Source organism: Mastacembelus armatus, chromosome 10 (genome assembly GCF_900324485.2).
Source record: "Mastacembelus armatus chromosome 10, fMasArm1.2, whole genome shotgun sequence".
NCBI classification, from domain to species: domain Eukaryota; kingdom Metazoa; phylum Chordata; class Actinopteri; order Synbranchiformes; family Mastacembelidae; genus Mastacembelus; species Mastacembelus armatus.
In genome coordinates, this window is record NC_046642.1 from 15,337,743 (window position 1) to 15,353,471 (window position 15,729).

Consider the following 15,729-nt stretch of genomic DNA (forward strand, 5'->3'; position numbering starts at 1 on the left):
CTTTGCGTAACAGCGAGCTTCAGAGCCTGTGATTCACTTGGCCCATTCTTTAATGACTGAATGTGCATGAGAGTGTTCAAGTGTAAGATTTGTGTGTGTGTGTGTCTGTGTGAGTGTGAGAACAAATCTGTGCATTCAAGTTAAATTGTGCTTCATAAACATTTGGTGGTGAGAAGAAAAAAAAAATCCTTCCTCCTGATCAGCCATTCAGAAAAATGTCTTGAAATTAGTAGATCATTAGCGGGACATTTCTCTGATGTACTAAAGAACTTTGCTACCTTTTCTTCTGAATGGGGAAATAAGGATTAACACATAAAACCCCAATGCCAACAACCCTTTAGAAGCTTTACTTTAGCTTGGTGAGGTGGTTTCAGCCATGCAGCAAGTGTTAGCCCTTCGCCATCTCTCCGTCTTAATCTCTCTTTGAAGTCCCAGAAGGGTTATGTAAAGGTGAAGGCTATTAGCTCCCTCCTCCCCGAACTTACACACGTATAATTAGGGGTGTTCTCACACAAGTATGGACAAAAATGGCATTTGTTTTACACAGTACGTTTGCTACGGTGATCAAATTCTAAACAGTAGCATCTGTTGCAATTGACTTTTCACACTACAGAAATAAATCTGGATGTAAAGAAATCAATACAATAGATTTTTTGTCCAGATGCCCCTTTTTTATAGCAAGTTAAAGTGGCTGTAAAACTACTCCATGTGAAACTATTGATATAGCCATATGGGGGCTTACTGTTATTCTGCCTCTGCTGAGTCTGGTCTTCCTCCTGGGTCTGGGTCATTTCCATGGTAAAGTAAATAGGTCAGTGTGACTATGACTCTGAGAAAGTGTGTGTATGTACTTGATCAAACATGCACACACACACACACACACACGCATGCACGCACGCACGCACGCACGCACGCACACACACACACACACACACACACACACACATGGGTCTGATCCAAAACTGGGACAGTAAGTTTGGGGAGGTATTCTTAATCAAACCCAGCTCCCTTAGATCTTTCTTGGTTTCCCAGCTGCACTCAGATCACATGCAGTTATCCAGAAAGGTCTGACAAGAATCTCTGGCTTTGGTCAGAGCGCCGGCCTGATAAGGAGAGACAGACAACACAGACACCACACTCAGAGTCTTGGCCTATTTTTCATAAATTCCCTTAAACACAAACAGACATCTGCACTCACACTAACTCATAGATGACTACCCCTTACATGACAACTTGGAGTGCATTCACTCCCACACACACACACACACACACACACACACACACACATATATATATATATATATATATATATGTACATACAGGCTAGTAAAAGACACAAAGAGGGCACTCACACTATGCTGCTGCAAAATGTAACTTTAGGGGTTCATGGAGAGGCCATTAGACAATGATACAAACATTGTGGAGACAGAAAGATGAGAGGTCTGTGAGTCAAACTTTTGGAGAAAGGAAAATACACTGCTCTTTGTGCAACTTTTGGGGGTTTTCACTTCTTTGTCAGAACAGGTATGTGTGTTTTGAGGTTTTTTTTCTTCTTGCTTAGGCTTCCTGTATATTGATTGTTAAAGAATTTCCACTATGTGCTATTGCTCCAGTATTGGTTACAGTTTCTTTGATCTTAGTCAACATACAGAGCAAACGAGAACCCTGTACCCTGCTTTGTTTCAATAAATTATCCTACATGCACAACTGACACTTTGCTATGTTTGCTATGCTGTCACAACAATTTTATCATTGGGTGCATGTGTGCACATGTACTGTATGTGTCTGTTGTGATGTGATGAGGTTATGTTCCCTAGGCTGGATGGAGGGGATTCTTGTGGAGTTGCTGTGTTTTCTGCATTTAAATTAAACTCACAAGGTTGGTAGGGAGGCCGAGGTGCTTGTGGTCACTTGTGTCCCTGGGGGTGGGGTTGTCTCTGTTTGTCTTTGCACATCTGGTCACTAGAGCCACTTCCGACTCCAATTAGGATTTCCTGAGACTCAATAAAGAGGATTATTGGCCTGCAAAAACACTAGCCCAGACTCTCCCACCCTTAGTTACCTTCCTGCCGCAACTGCTACGGTCATTACGCTAGTCAGAACTACAGTTGCACTTCACTAGAGGTCCACAATGACACACATACAGCAACGCAGACAAATCAGTCCCTTTTCTTTTTGTTCCTCTCTATCCCTCTGTCACTTTTTTTGTGAAATATAAAAATCCCTTTGTATTTGATCCATGGTTTAAATTCTTCTCATATTTAAAATGAATGAATTGAAAGTGCTTAATAAATTATGTCAACAAAGCAAAGGATGCTAAAGTTCTCCCTAACTGGCTGATGAGAGACCACAAGTGTCTGCATACCAAGCTATGGTTGGGCACAAAGCCCTGGAGCAGAGTGCAAGGGAGTTGGGCTGAGGTCCTTGAACGGCTGCTTGTGTGGCAAGAGTGATCACACAGTTAATATTCAAAGGGGTGGGTCCGTTGTAAAGAATCCACTAAAGAGAGGTTGACAAAGCGCATCGTACACATGAAGGCTTCTCTTTAAGTAGGCTATGTATATAGCACAAAGGACAGTGAACGAATGGGCTTTCCTGGGGTGGTCATGTATGGAGTCTATAGTGAGTTATTAAGGCAGGGCCTCCTGTTCCTTCTGCCACACCGTAACAGTTAACTCTAAACTCAACCACACAATCTTTGTTTTGTATTTCTGTGGGTTTAAACTGTTTTTAAAATGTAGCCACATAACTACATTTTGGTGTATAAGATGACCGAATCGATTGTTTTGTTGACATCTTACTTGACTCAGACACCTGGATACATATTTAATAAGTGATGCCATGAAAATACAGCATTTTTTATTTGCATGCAACCTTGCAAGTTTTGCAGTCAAGTAAGCTGCATAATGTTTCCTTGGTTTCCATTTGAGTATTGATCGCAACGTCTACGTGCCTCATGTAACGCATGCAAATTACTTCTACATCACCATATGCACACACACACACACACACACACACACACACACACACACACAGTGTTACTTCAACCATCTAAACCTATTTATTATGCCCCTACTTCTCTGTGCCAACCAGTGATGTCACCCACAGAGAGACAGTGGGAGTGTTGGCTCAGTGCCTGAGGGCAATCTGGAGGAGAGGAGAGGAGAGGAGAGGAGAGGAGAGGAGAGGAGAGGAGAGGAGAGGAGAGGAGAGGAGAGGAGGTTAAGAGAAGAGTTGAGAGGTTAGAAAAGTAGGAAAATGAGGGGGGTTGGGTTGGACCTTGTGCTGAGGTTGCACCCACAGAACCCAGCTGTCGCTTTTCTACTGCTTCCTCAGTTCCTTCAACCAACACATTAAAGCCTGAAAGAAAAACATGGTGGAGTTATGAGGGCCAGGCCCCAAGGGGACACCCTCTGGGATTAACCTTGCTGCTACGCTCTTCCCATCATTTCTACTGGTATTCACTAGGGCTGTGCTGGAGCCTATTCATCCTCACTAAACTGTTGCATAATAATGTGGCCTGCTTTTTGGTGCATCACTAGAGCTGTTGGTAAAACATGGAACCATTGGGCCCCTTGAACCTCTGAGCCCAATGCCCAGTTTCTTGTGTTGTGGGGGGACCTTTTGGAACCTGGGGCTGTTGTATGAGTGAGTGGACATATGGGGCACACGTCATAGGGGAGGCAGGAATTAATGAGGTGTGAGATAACTTTAAGAAACAGTTTGACGTTTTGGGAAGTAGGGTTATTTTGCTTTCTTGCTGGGAGTTAGTGAATAAGATTGATATCACTCATATGTCTTTCTGTTTGCTAACAAATTCCAGTCATCAGCCAGCTAGCTAAGCATAAAGACTGGGAACATGCCAATAAACTGTCTCATAACCCACACAAAACCATTGTGTTGTTTTTACACATCTGTTGTACATATTAAACTAATGAGTATGCTAGTGCTTGTAGACAGATTTTGATCTTCTCATTTCACTAAGAAAGTCAGAAAGTGAATGTGTATATTACTTTAATATAGCTTCATAGTCTCTGTAGGTTTTACTTAGAGTTTATAGCTGTGATGTGAGGACCCACTGGTCTCATTTTGGTCATCATGTGAATGGCATGTAATTTCACTCATAAAATGTCTAGATGATGTCAAAGCCATTAATGGAAAGCCACAGAATAAGGAAGAAATGACTTAATGTGGGTTCGATAAATGGAAAGACAGCATGGGGTTTATTCTGCTCACTAAATCACGTGCAAATTCCCTCTCCCTTCCTTCCTCTCTCTCTCTCTGACACATGGAGAGCTGGCATGTTTGGCAGACGGAGAAAAGAGAAGGAAACAAAAGGATGAGTGACCAATACGGAGTTGCGATAGCCAGCTGAGTTATTTGGTCAAAACCCAGTAAAATGGAAGGACAGGCTGTTGCTAGGCTGTGCTGTGAGAAAGAGAGAGCACTCTGGCTGAGATCACTGAAGAGAACCAGGCCGCTGTTTACTCACACAGATATTCCACTTTAGAAGCACTGAAGTCATCACCAATTAGTATTATTACCCACTATTACCTCCTATCACTTTGAGTCTTCATTTACCACTTAACCTGTGGAAGGAGAGCTGAAAGATTTGACTAAAAGGCTGAAAGGGAACCTAATTAGTAGTTACTAATAGGTGGGAAAAAACAGAGCACATTGAAATTTACTATGCCATAAAACATCTGGAAATGCACACCAATTTCACAGTATTTGCTGTTTTTAGCATTTGCATAACTCAAATTGTATTACATATTGTATAGCTCACTCAAATATAATAAACGTCCACGCCCTGTTCAACCAACTCCCCATTTTTCATTTAACAAATGACATCACTCTGGCTTCATATTGCCATGTTTGTGCCTCCTGTGTTTTCAGTGCTTTAGAAAATGTTGAAGTGGTTCAGATTTCAATCATGGCAAATCAAATGTCTTAACAGGGTGATAGTATAATGGTTTCTCTGTATTTGAAAACCAAAGCACTACACACCAAAACAAACACAACTCATAACAAATCACACCCCCATGCATCCCTTGCGTAATTCTATGATTTGTAAAACCGTCACAATGGCCTAAGCTGAGTATTGATGACAACGTGCCTTTATCCCTGTAGAAAGAGATATTCAAACGTGTTTATCTCGTTATTTTTACAGATTTAGCGAATACCCTAAGGAATGTAAATAGATTCCCTTTTAATGGAATGTGAATGCATATAGTCAAAAGTTTGATATTTTATAGAAGATACTGACTAGATATTAAAAACATATATCTGGTGAAATTCTATATTTATTGTCAAATACAAATGTCCAACAATTTCCATCCCTATTGTACACAGAAGTACTACCCAGCACAGAGAAGGAAGGTTAGATAAACAGAACTGCACATTGCTGTTTACTCCTCACATAGACTCCTCACCACTGAAGCCTCTGTTGTGAAAACTCAGGATGGGCTCTAAAGGAAACAGACTCAAAGAATTATCTTGGACTGGCCCTGAAAAAAACAGCAGGCAGAGAGAGGTGAACAAGATATAAATGGAGCGAGCTGCACAAAGAGAAAGCAAAACTGAGAGAGAAAAAAGAAACCAATTCAGATATGTGTATTGAATCCCTAGAGGCCAATGTCTTGTTTGAAGAGCCCTGAGGTTAAGGTCAAAGGTCACAGGTTAGGCTTAAAGGTTATCTGTGTTTGGGGAAAACTATAATGGCCTGAGTTGATGAGCACTTCTGCAGTTAAATGGTTTAACCTAGGGAAGGTATTTGAGCGTTAAAACCAAAGCATACACACTTACACATTTCTGTGCACATATGCTGCACATTGGCAGACGCACTGGGGATTATATCAGTTGCTGCTCTGGGTGTGGTTAAATGTTGAGCTGGGGTGTGAGAGGAAGTCAGTACGGAGCAGAGGTGCTGAACCCTGTCATCCTGTTGTTATTGGTCACACCTACCTGTTGTTCCCAGAGAGTGTGAAGTGTTAACAGGAGGTGCTGTGTTTGTGTACTGACGCCAATGAAATCTAACACAGTCAATTAATTATACCATAACCCAAAAAGGACATGGGAATAATTAATTTTTGATTGACCCATGGGCTGTGCAGAGTACATACACACAAACATACTCACACACTTCTATAAATGATAATGACAGGGGACTTGTTAAATGCCTCCCTTATTCAGCGTGCTGTACTACAGTGCATTCTTAATGATCTTCCAACTGTGACCTGAGCAAGAAGTGCGGAGGAGGAGGAGGAGGAGGAGAGAACGATCTTTTAAAAAGAGAGGGAGGGAGAAGATCAAGGCCAAAACTTTAGAAACAAAAAGCTCTGGCTAGATTCTCCTAAGTGGACTAATTCCAAGAAACATTGATTTGCTGATTTGTTTATTGTCTTGGTTTTTATTATAAATCAAATGTCTTGGCAAATTTATTGAATACATGTAATTCCAGCCAATTTTCTGTAATTTTATCCACACTATTGCTTGTCAGTTGATCGCAATTTTTCAGAACTGAAGCCACCATGCTTTACAGAGCCCCACAGCAGCCCTGTCCATGTACGACTCTACTCTCAGCTTCGCCTTGGCATCATCATGGTTTTGCTCCTTGTTACACAGGAGACCCCACAGTGAATTCTGTGTATCTCAGGCTGATCTCAGTCGTCTCCAGTGACCCACAGAGGAGTCACATACGAAACAAGACAGACATAATGTCCAGTTCTTGCTGAGGCTGTGATCAGGCACAAACAGAGTACGCCTGATTACCTCCATAGGAGTCAGTGACATCAAAGTAGAGAAGGGTGCCGCTATGTGACACATCAGAACCATAGGGTCCAGAGGCACAGTACTGGGCACAGAGTGGGTCTTTCACATGCAGGCCCTTTGAACCTTGAGTGACATGGAAATTCATTTGAAGTGCTGTTTGGTGAGGCCTAAACTCCAAAGCCAGTTCAGCATGTTGACAGGGATCTTTTGTATTCCATATGTAAGCTGATCAAAGTAAAGGTATAGAAGAGAGGCTTATTGGCTATGAGGAATTGTAATGACATGCTCCGTAATTCTTAGCCTATTTCACACCAGGTGCTTGATATGGGTGTTAAAACAAGGGAGGGACACAAATTGTGCAGCCACAGTGTTCCATGGGCCATAATAACATAGTGCTCCCATAAAAATAGCAAGGGTACTTATTACAGCTGACTGCAATGATAAAGTCTACTGTACAGAGCAGCTTTATCTTTCAGTCTTTGTCAGTCAGAGCAGATAATAAATAAACACGACCATTTGTGATGGGACAGGCCATTGATTTTTTTTTTTTTTTTACCTTGGTAAATAAATGTCCACAAAATTATTGTGAAAATGTAACAGTCAAACAAATTGCCATATGCTGCACATTTACATGGCTTTCATTCATCCAGTAGTTATTCTTCTTCCACTCCCATCTCCCTAGGTGCACTGGACAGGTCTTTGCTAGGCAATGTTAATTAAGTTGATTTCAGCATTGTGTATCACACAAAGCGGATTTGCTCCAAGCCAAGGCCATGCCAAAAATGATAATAAAAAAAAAGGACAGGTCTGCACACACTGCATAGAAGCCAGGATGTCTAAATTGCTTGTTATGTCACTACATGCAGTAATTTCTTTTCTTCCTGAACAAGAACAGTAGTACAGCCCAGTACCAGCAGCAGAAGCCCTAATAATAATAACAACACTACTTTGCAAATAGCCAAACTCCTTAACAGAGTGTTGATCTGTCGAGAGCATACCCTGCCTGTCACCCACTGTCAGCTGGGATGGGCTCCAGCCCTCATCTACTAAAAGATAAGTGGGTATAACAAATGAATGGAAATGCTATGAGACAACTACAAGATGCTAATTAATGAGAGATAAACAAGTGAAATGAGAGTGTAATAGCAAAACAGTAAATTATGCCTATAAAGGTGTAAGAGTTCCTATTTTTGTGGCTAGCCACCCGGCCATAAAACCTATTGGTGCAGCTAGAGAAAGAAAGTCCCTGAACCAGACTGCAGCAGGGCTGACATGGTCTCCATTGTCTGTCTGCTTTGTTTTGGCCTGTAAATTGCCACACTTCAAAGTGACTAAACATTTGGGTCCACATTTGTTATCTGTCATTACCATTCTGTTGTTGATATATTATGTTCTCATTTGGAGTTGCTGGAATAGCCAACATCCTTCAGATTTCATATGGTTGTATTTTGCTCTTATTTTCAGTGGAAGAATAATGGCCCTTATCTGGAACAAACATGCACACATTTGAATCAGTGCTTCAATCGGAGCCAATATCCATTTCTTTATGTACATGCACTTCCCCACTCTGGGTTGTTTAACTCTCTTCCACCTCTGGGCTTTCAAAGCCTCACCCAGCAGCTTGTTGGTCCAACAACAATATGAGGACATGCCCATGAAAATTAGCTACTGGGCCCGCTGCCCACATCTCATGTTTTCAATTTGAAGAAGTAAATAGATAAACCCGCCTCAAATGCAGACTAGGGTGTCTGATCATTATGACAGCTAAATACAGTGACCAAAATGTGTCATCCATTTTGTTCTTATGTTGCAATGGCAGGTTTTTTAACAAGTCAAATCCTTGTTCCTTGTTAACAAATGTTAAAAAACAGCAGCCATACAGTAGAAGTATGACTCATAATAGCCTGAGTTTGTTAGTTACCTGGGAAACTTTAGTAAGCCTGCCAGCAAACACCACTTTGAGTTAAGCACGCTGCATCATTGGTAAATGTCCATGTTGCAGTAATAATGTCATCAGAAGTCAGTGGAGTATTTTGCTGTGTGGTTTTGGTCATGCATTGTTGTTTTTTTATTGTTGAGAACAACATTCACTTTCATTCTCTGTAACGTTTTAGTGCAGCAATTTAAAGATGAATGTGACTGGTCTTTTTCATTAACTTTAATAAAGGCTGCATTCCTTTTGGGTGCATCAATCTTTTGGCATGGCTTTTACCAACACCCAAAAGGGTCAGAGCTGTCATTAAAGATTTTAGTCCCTCTTTTTCTGTTATGACACATTAAAATGAACCCTTTCAAAAACAGACCTGGTTCTGGAGAAAAACAAAGTATCTCCTGATGAGGGCATTAATCTGATCCAGAAAAAGGCCCCTCAATTTATAGATGACAGGTTTAACGAAATTCTGCTTTACTATTGCATAGTCTTTTTTCACAGCAGCAAAAGTACATATATAATAAAAAGTGTAAGATTAAATAATAATAACTAAAATAAATTTGAGAGGCTCCAATTCCAGATTAATAGTTTTGAGTCATTGACATTAGCTTAACAGGACACGTAAATCTAATAGAGCCATAATTATTAGGCAGTTACAGTATAATCCAGTGATGCCCTTCACTGACTATGCTAATGTAGCAGCATACGTACATACACAAGTATAGTGCTTTTATTTTAATGTGTAATAAGCTATGTGTAATAAGATAGGCATTTTAAACACATGTAATTTTAACTTGATTGGTGGTTTAAATACTTGGAGTCTGCAACTCTATGACTCTGATGTCAAAGGTCAACACACCATCCACTCCCTCACTGACCCTTGTTTCTGCACTGGCAACCCCTGACCTTTCACCCACCTATATTTCCCCCTGGTCTGTCTTTTTTCCCAGGGGCTTCCTCCAGGAAATAACCCAGAGCTGTAGAGAAAGGGTTAAAGATCATCTAGTAGTACAGAACTGCTAATAAGGGAGACAACATTTTAGTGCAGCACTTGTAGCTTTAAAAAGAAGTACACGTCTCAGCACTTCTGTCAGTTTTGGTGTTGTCAGCCACATGGATAACAGTATGTCCATCATGGAGCCCACCAGTTCTCAGATAAATATGTCAGATTTATGCAATCATATAAATCTGATGTATTCAGAATAGAGAACGCACCTGACCTTGGACTCATATTCTAATTGTTTTTACTTTTAAACAGTCAGCCAAACAAAAGTCCCCATGATTCCTGTAATTGTTTAGCAAGAGATAACACAGGAAAGAGAGAGGATGTAATCCTCTGAATCTGAAGAGCTTGCAGAAGAATCAAGAATAAATAATTCCCTTATGTTGTGGCTTTCTGATAAATTACAATCTTTCTGTGAATGTTATAGTGATGAAAGCGTGTGAATTAATTTCTCTTGGCATTGTCTGCACAGTAATGTTAACCACATACTGTACAGTAGGTTTCTTTACCCTCTGTTCTCTTGGCCTTTGGCCCTGGAGCAGTCTTGCCCCCACAGCTGTGACTGAATGGCACCCCTCACTGTCGCTGAGTAAAATTACTCTTTTAACCCTCAGGACTGGTACAAGAAGAGTATAGCCTCTTTTTAAAAAAAATAAAATAAAAAATCTCCTAAGAAAATACAAACAAATAATAAATTTTATAGCTGTGGGTGCCTTCTAAATGTTCTCTAAAGATTTTGTTGTGTTTCATCATGTATAATTTACTATTTACTCAATAGTTTATTTAACCAGAAGGTGTGGGACTACGGGGATAATTATATAACAAGTCGGAACAGGGTCTGATCAGCACAATGTCCAGTGACCAAAATGAGTGTCCACCCCAGACAAATTATTATTAATTTAGCGTTCACATCTAAAGTCGAACCATGTGAATTATTCAGTCCTAAATTCTTCTTGTAATTTTTTTTTTTTTTTTTTTTGCTGTGACATGACATTTTACATAAGGAGGTCAGTACATCCACAGTAATGGTCAACTCTGTACTTTGTCATATGGTCTGTGTGCCTATTTGTGTGTGTGTGTGTGTGTGTGTATGCTTTATTGCACCTTGTGGAAAGGGCCCTGGATGTAATTGACAAGCAGCAGTTACGCCTTTTCCTCCAGGCTCCTTCCCTGTTCCTTCAACAGCTGTTGTGGTCCAACTCATTTCCTACTCTGTGTGCAGACTAAGATACAAAGATACAAAGACACAGACACGCAAATTGGCCAGACATAATTGCACATACTGCACAATGTCGCGTAAGATACCTGTCTTTAGTTAAGAAAAAAAAAAGCACCTTAACACCCTTGCGATCTTATTAAGCTGGTAGAACATAGAAAAACCCAACCCTGAGTAAAGTTAGGTCACAGTCACAATATTTACAAACTCTTGTCAAATCCTTTCCTTTATAGACACATTCAAATCAAGAATGTATTGTGTCTTGAAATGAGTCCCAGTTTCCGTAATATTTCTACAACTGTGTATGTCACATAAACAGGATATCTAAAGAGGAAAACCACAGGGTGGGAAAAAGACATGGCCAGGCTGAGACTGGTGGTAAACTGTTCAAACAACTGCATGACCAAATACTCAAACAATCACTGTATGAGAGGAACTAACGAATCACCACGTGATAGAACGGACAAATAAACATATCCAAATGAGAAGAAGACTCCAGACTAAACTGCTTTATCTGTGAATTGTGAGTGGCAGCTGCAACTGGTGATGGTGAATGACATTACATAAGTATGAAACACTTCAGATTTCCTAAGATCAGCTCTGTGCTGCTGCTGCTGCTGCTACCTATTGTTGTTATGAAGCTTATCTTCTCAAAGTTGGACTAATCCTTTATTGTGGCATGGTGTGCAGTTATATAACTTGGAACAGCATCAATAAAAGAAAAAGGGAAAAGTTCTCACAGAGTAAGACCATCATAAGTTGGTCCTGACATATGAACCTTCAACCTATAATGCAAACAGGTGTCGGTGCAGTTCAACACATGGGGTTTCTCCTAAGTTGCTTGTGCAAAGGTGGCAAGCAGGAACCTTTCGTTTCAGGGTGAACAGTGGCGTATTGTGCCCGGAGCCTGGTGGGAGGCTGATTTCTGCTCTCTGATGGTGACCTTCTTTCCGGACAAAGTGTTCCCCCTGCCATGACTGACTCACAAGGTACGGCCTATTACGTAACTCAGTGCGAGGAGCGGGGCTAGTGGGGTTCGTGATGGGTGATCCATTTTTCTGTATAAAAGGTTTCACAAAGAGGATGACTTTTGCGTGAGAATGGGACACAACACAGGTCCTATTCGCTCAAAGCTGGCCATAAGTCAATTATGCTGTAACTGTCATTGATGAGGAAAGCCATTTGGGAGGAACTGAGAGAAAAACCCAAAGAGGCAGAAACTGCCTAGCCATGTTAAATTAAAGAAAGGACCACTATATAAGCAGACTTTTGTTATTTGATGGCGTTTGGGTGTGTGTGATTCAGGCCCACAAAGAGACAAATCTTCCCACTTATATCACGGTGCTTATAGTGCTTAAATAGTAGGTAATTATGAGGTTAACCCCTGGCAGCTTATTTGTGTTTTTCATTTTAAGGATACAAGTTTCCACCTTCAGTTGATCCTCAACAAACAAAGGGACAGGCCTCAACAAGTAGCCTACTCTGTGCACCATAGAAAAAAAAAACAAGACGGAGCGCATGCCAGTGACGGCGCCTTGTTCGTCGCTTGTTAACTGCACTCTGAATTAGATGAAGCTAATGTTAATGGTGAAATCTGTTTTTAGATTTTGTCTAAGTCTCAGGCCTGACATCCTATTTACCTTTATTCATTTAAAATTTGACTGAAAGCAAGGTCTTTTTAGCCTTGTTAAAGAAAACTTCAGGCTATTTTTAATTGATGAAAATACTTTTTTTTTTGTGGTTAGAAGATTAGTTGACAAAAATGTTTTTAATATTTTGATTTAGTTTTATACAAGACCAGGAATGAGGACTTTAGAAAACCTACTTAAACTGATAAAGATCACTGATGAATATATCTCATCACAGTTTTCATTAACAAAAATAATAAGAGAAGAAACGACATAAATTAAAAGATAAAAGTCAGGAAGTATAAGTTAATAACAAAGTAAAACAAACTGAAGATAAAACTTGATTAATGTGGACCCACAAAATGTTTTAACAAGCAAGTGAAAGCAAATAACACACTCATAAAATAAATGAAAGCAAGCCTGAAGAAAAACCTCCAAGATAAAGTGTGTAAAACAGTAAATAAAAGACATGGAAGTTAGTTCAAATCTAAGCCTGCATGTTGGTTCATAGAGGATTAAATACAGCAACATCAGATAACTAAATATTCACACACACAACCACATGGACAATTGGAGAGCCTGTAGACCATGACCCCAGTCAGCCAGGGGCAGTCTCCTCTAATCCGGCCCCACTCCAGACATCCCGTCTCTAGGATTGCATGCCACTCAATGCCCCCTCAGGTGGATCTAAATGAGATCTGGCAAAGCTGGGATGAGTGGAGTTTTCAATCTGAGGAGGATTTCTACATGGGAGATTTAGTCTAAACACTGGAATACTGCATTTTTACTTTTGAAATACACTGCAGTGTCTTAATAGAGAAAAGGTTGTATGGTTGCTAAAAATCAAAGGGGACAGGGGTGTTAGTCTTTGGAAAGAAATGAGGGCTGATAATAGGTGAGATGACCGGGCCACAGGTGTCTGCTATTTCAAGTAGTAAGTGTTCCTGGAGAGTGAATAAAATCTGTAAGATCAGGGTTGGAGATGGTGTCAGTCAACTATTGTAACTGATAGCAAAGACTGACAGCTGCTGTCATGAGAGGTGTCATCAGGTCCTCTGCACTGACGCTCTCCTCCTCACACAGAGGGCAGGGAGGAGGGACACAGGAAAATAAGACTGGGTCAGTCAGTCAAGAGAGACAACAGGTGATGAATGCAGAGATTTAAAGGAGGCTACCAGACAGGCCCTGACACCTTCACTGCAAACATCACCCCTTTCTGCTCTCACAGGTGGACACGGAAACAGATAGGGTTAAACTATAAAGAAGCCTATAAAAGTACTTCAAAGTGTTATTACGTGACTTAAATGATGACGAATAATAATGATCTGCCGTTTGTGTCTTTTCGCATCTGCACTCAATACTTAGATTAATGTGAAAATAACTTTAAAAGGCAAATTCACCTGTGCTGAGTAACTTCTAACCTATCGCCGTGGGAAAACATGAGTACTAAATGTAACTTCAAACACAAACAAACAGTTTACTGCAGTGCATTTTTCTGCAGAGTTATGTTGTTCAGGCAGAACTTAAAACCACAAAATGTGTTGCTATAAAACATCAGTCTGCACCTGACAAATGTTTTAAATAAAGACTGGGAGCATGAATCGAACTGCAAGTACCTGATGATTAACCTGGCTGGCAGCTAGAAGTCTAATATCGGCCTGCTGTCCTTCCGCTCATATGCCTCCGACAGAGTGCCGTTATCCTTCAAATATCTGAAAACCCAACTCTAAGTAGGCACTGTAATACCCTCAATCACAGTTATTTTAAAGCTTCATGCAGTTAACAGTGGCAAATTTGATGACTTGTATTACATCAGCAGAGTTGCTCATGAGGAAAAGCTTTTGTTCTGTGCCTTTTTTGTTGCACAGGGTAGGCTTATAGTGACAAATAATGTCTGTTGCTGCAAGGCATCTGGCAAGGCAATGAAGTGTTGCATTCATGCAGGAATTATAGTTGTCTAGTTCTCTGCTATCGGTTAAATTCAAACTTTTCTCTCATTAACCAGTTAGAACTCTTGTAAGTTAGCCATTGGGTTTTCTCTAAGACAGCTCTGAAGACAAATTCAGGAGGCACATAGTGCAGCTACTGGCTCTTCCTTCCCATGCAGGCTTTAATCCCAAGGACAACTCTATTAGCTATAGGACTGGTTGTAAATATTTGTATTGTGCAGGACATTTATTTATAAAATAGCAATTACCCAAAGCAACTGGTTCACTTAATATGAGTTTGGTCTTATCATGTCAGCATCATAAAACTGAATTCCTCATGAATTTCTACTTCCTGGGAGTTTAAACAGATGGTTGTGTCTAATTTAATGCAGAAAATGAAATAAATAGTTGTTTTCAGCATTCCTGTAGGAATGGAGCATCATTTATAAACCTCTGAAAAAGATTCATGAAAGAGGACTCACTGATCAGTAAGCCTGAAACTGTAGCTGCATAAGAAGATGTCTTTTTTTTCATGATAACCGTTCCAGATGTATGTGAGCAAGAGAACATTCACCAATTAAAGTAAAATATGATTATAAAGATTTGACACTTTGGTTTTAAGTTGTTGAATGGAACAAAGAATATTTTACTAATGAACCAATAACTCCCTCTCTGTCCCAAGGCAACCCTATTCAATAAACAGTATCTAGGAGTGCATTCGAAATAATGTGGGTCATCAACTTGCACTGGATCTTATCCTAAAATAAATGGGCTGAAATAATTTAGGCCACTCATTTGCTGTCCGTATACTCTGGTCCAGCAATTAAAGAGCACAACAAAACCCCCAATATCTCCAGGCAATGCTGAGATTTTAATAGTGACCCATACAAATTGACCTGTGAGTGAATAAATCTCTTGCCCTCACATGCTTCCTAAAATAGCTTCTGTGAAAGCCGTTTCTGTTGTGGAGAGCTGTCATAGAGCCTTTAGGCAAGAGAAGATGTGTTCACCCTGCTTGTCTTCCTAGTGACTGTGGCTTGCACAAAGATAAAGCATGTCAGATGCAATTGCCATAGACACACAGTGCCCATGACATCATTTTGTGCCCAAGTGACCGCTAGGCAGTGTGAAGAGTGTGAGCAAACGTGAGGAACGTGTGGAAGGGTAAATACACCCTGCACCCTATGCTCTGAGCACACAGAGCAAAGCCAACATGGGCAATGATGTCAACTATTTTCCCATAGGGGGACTAT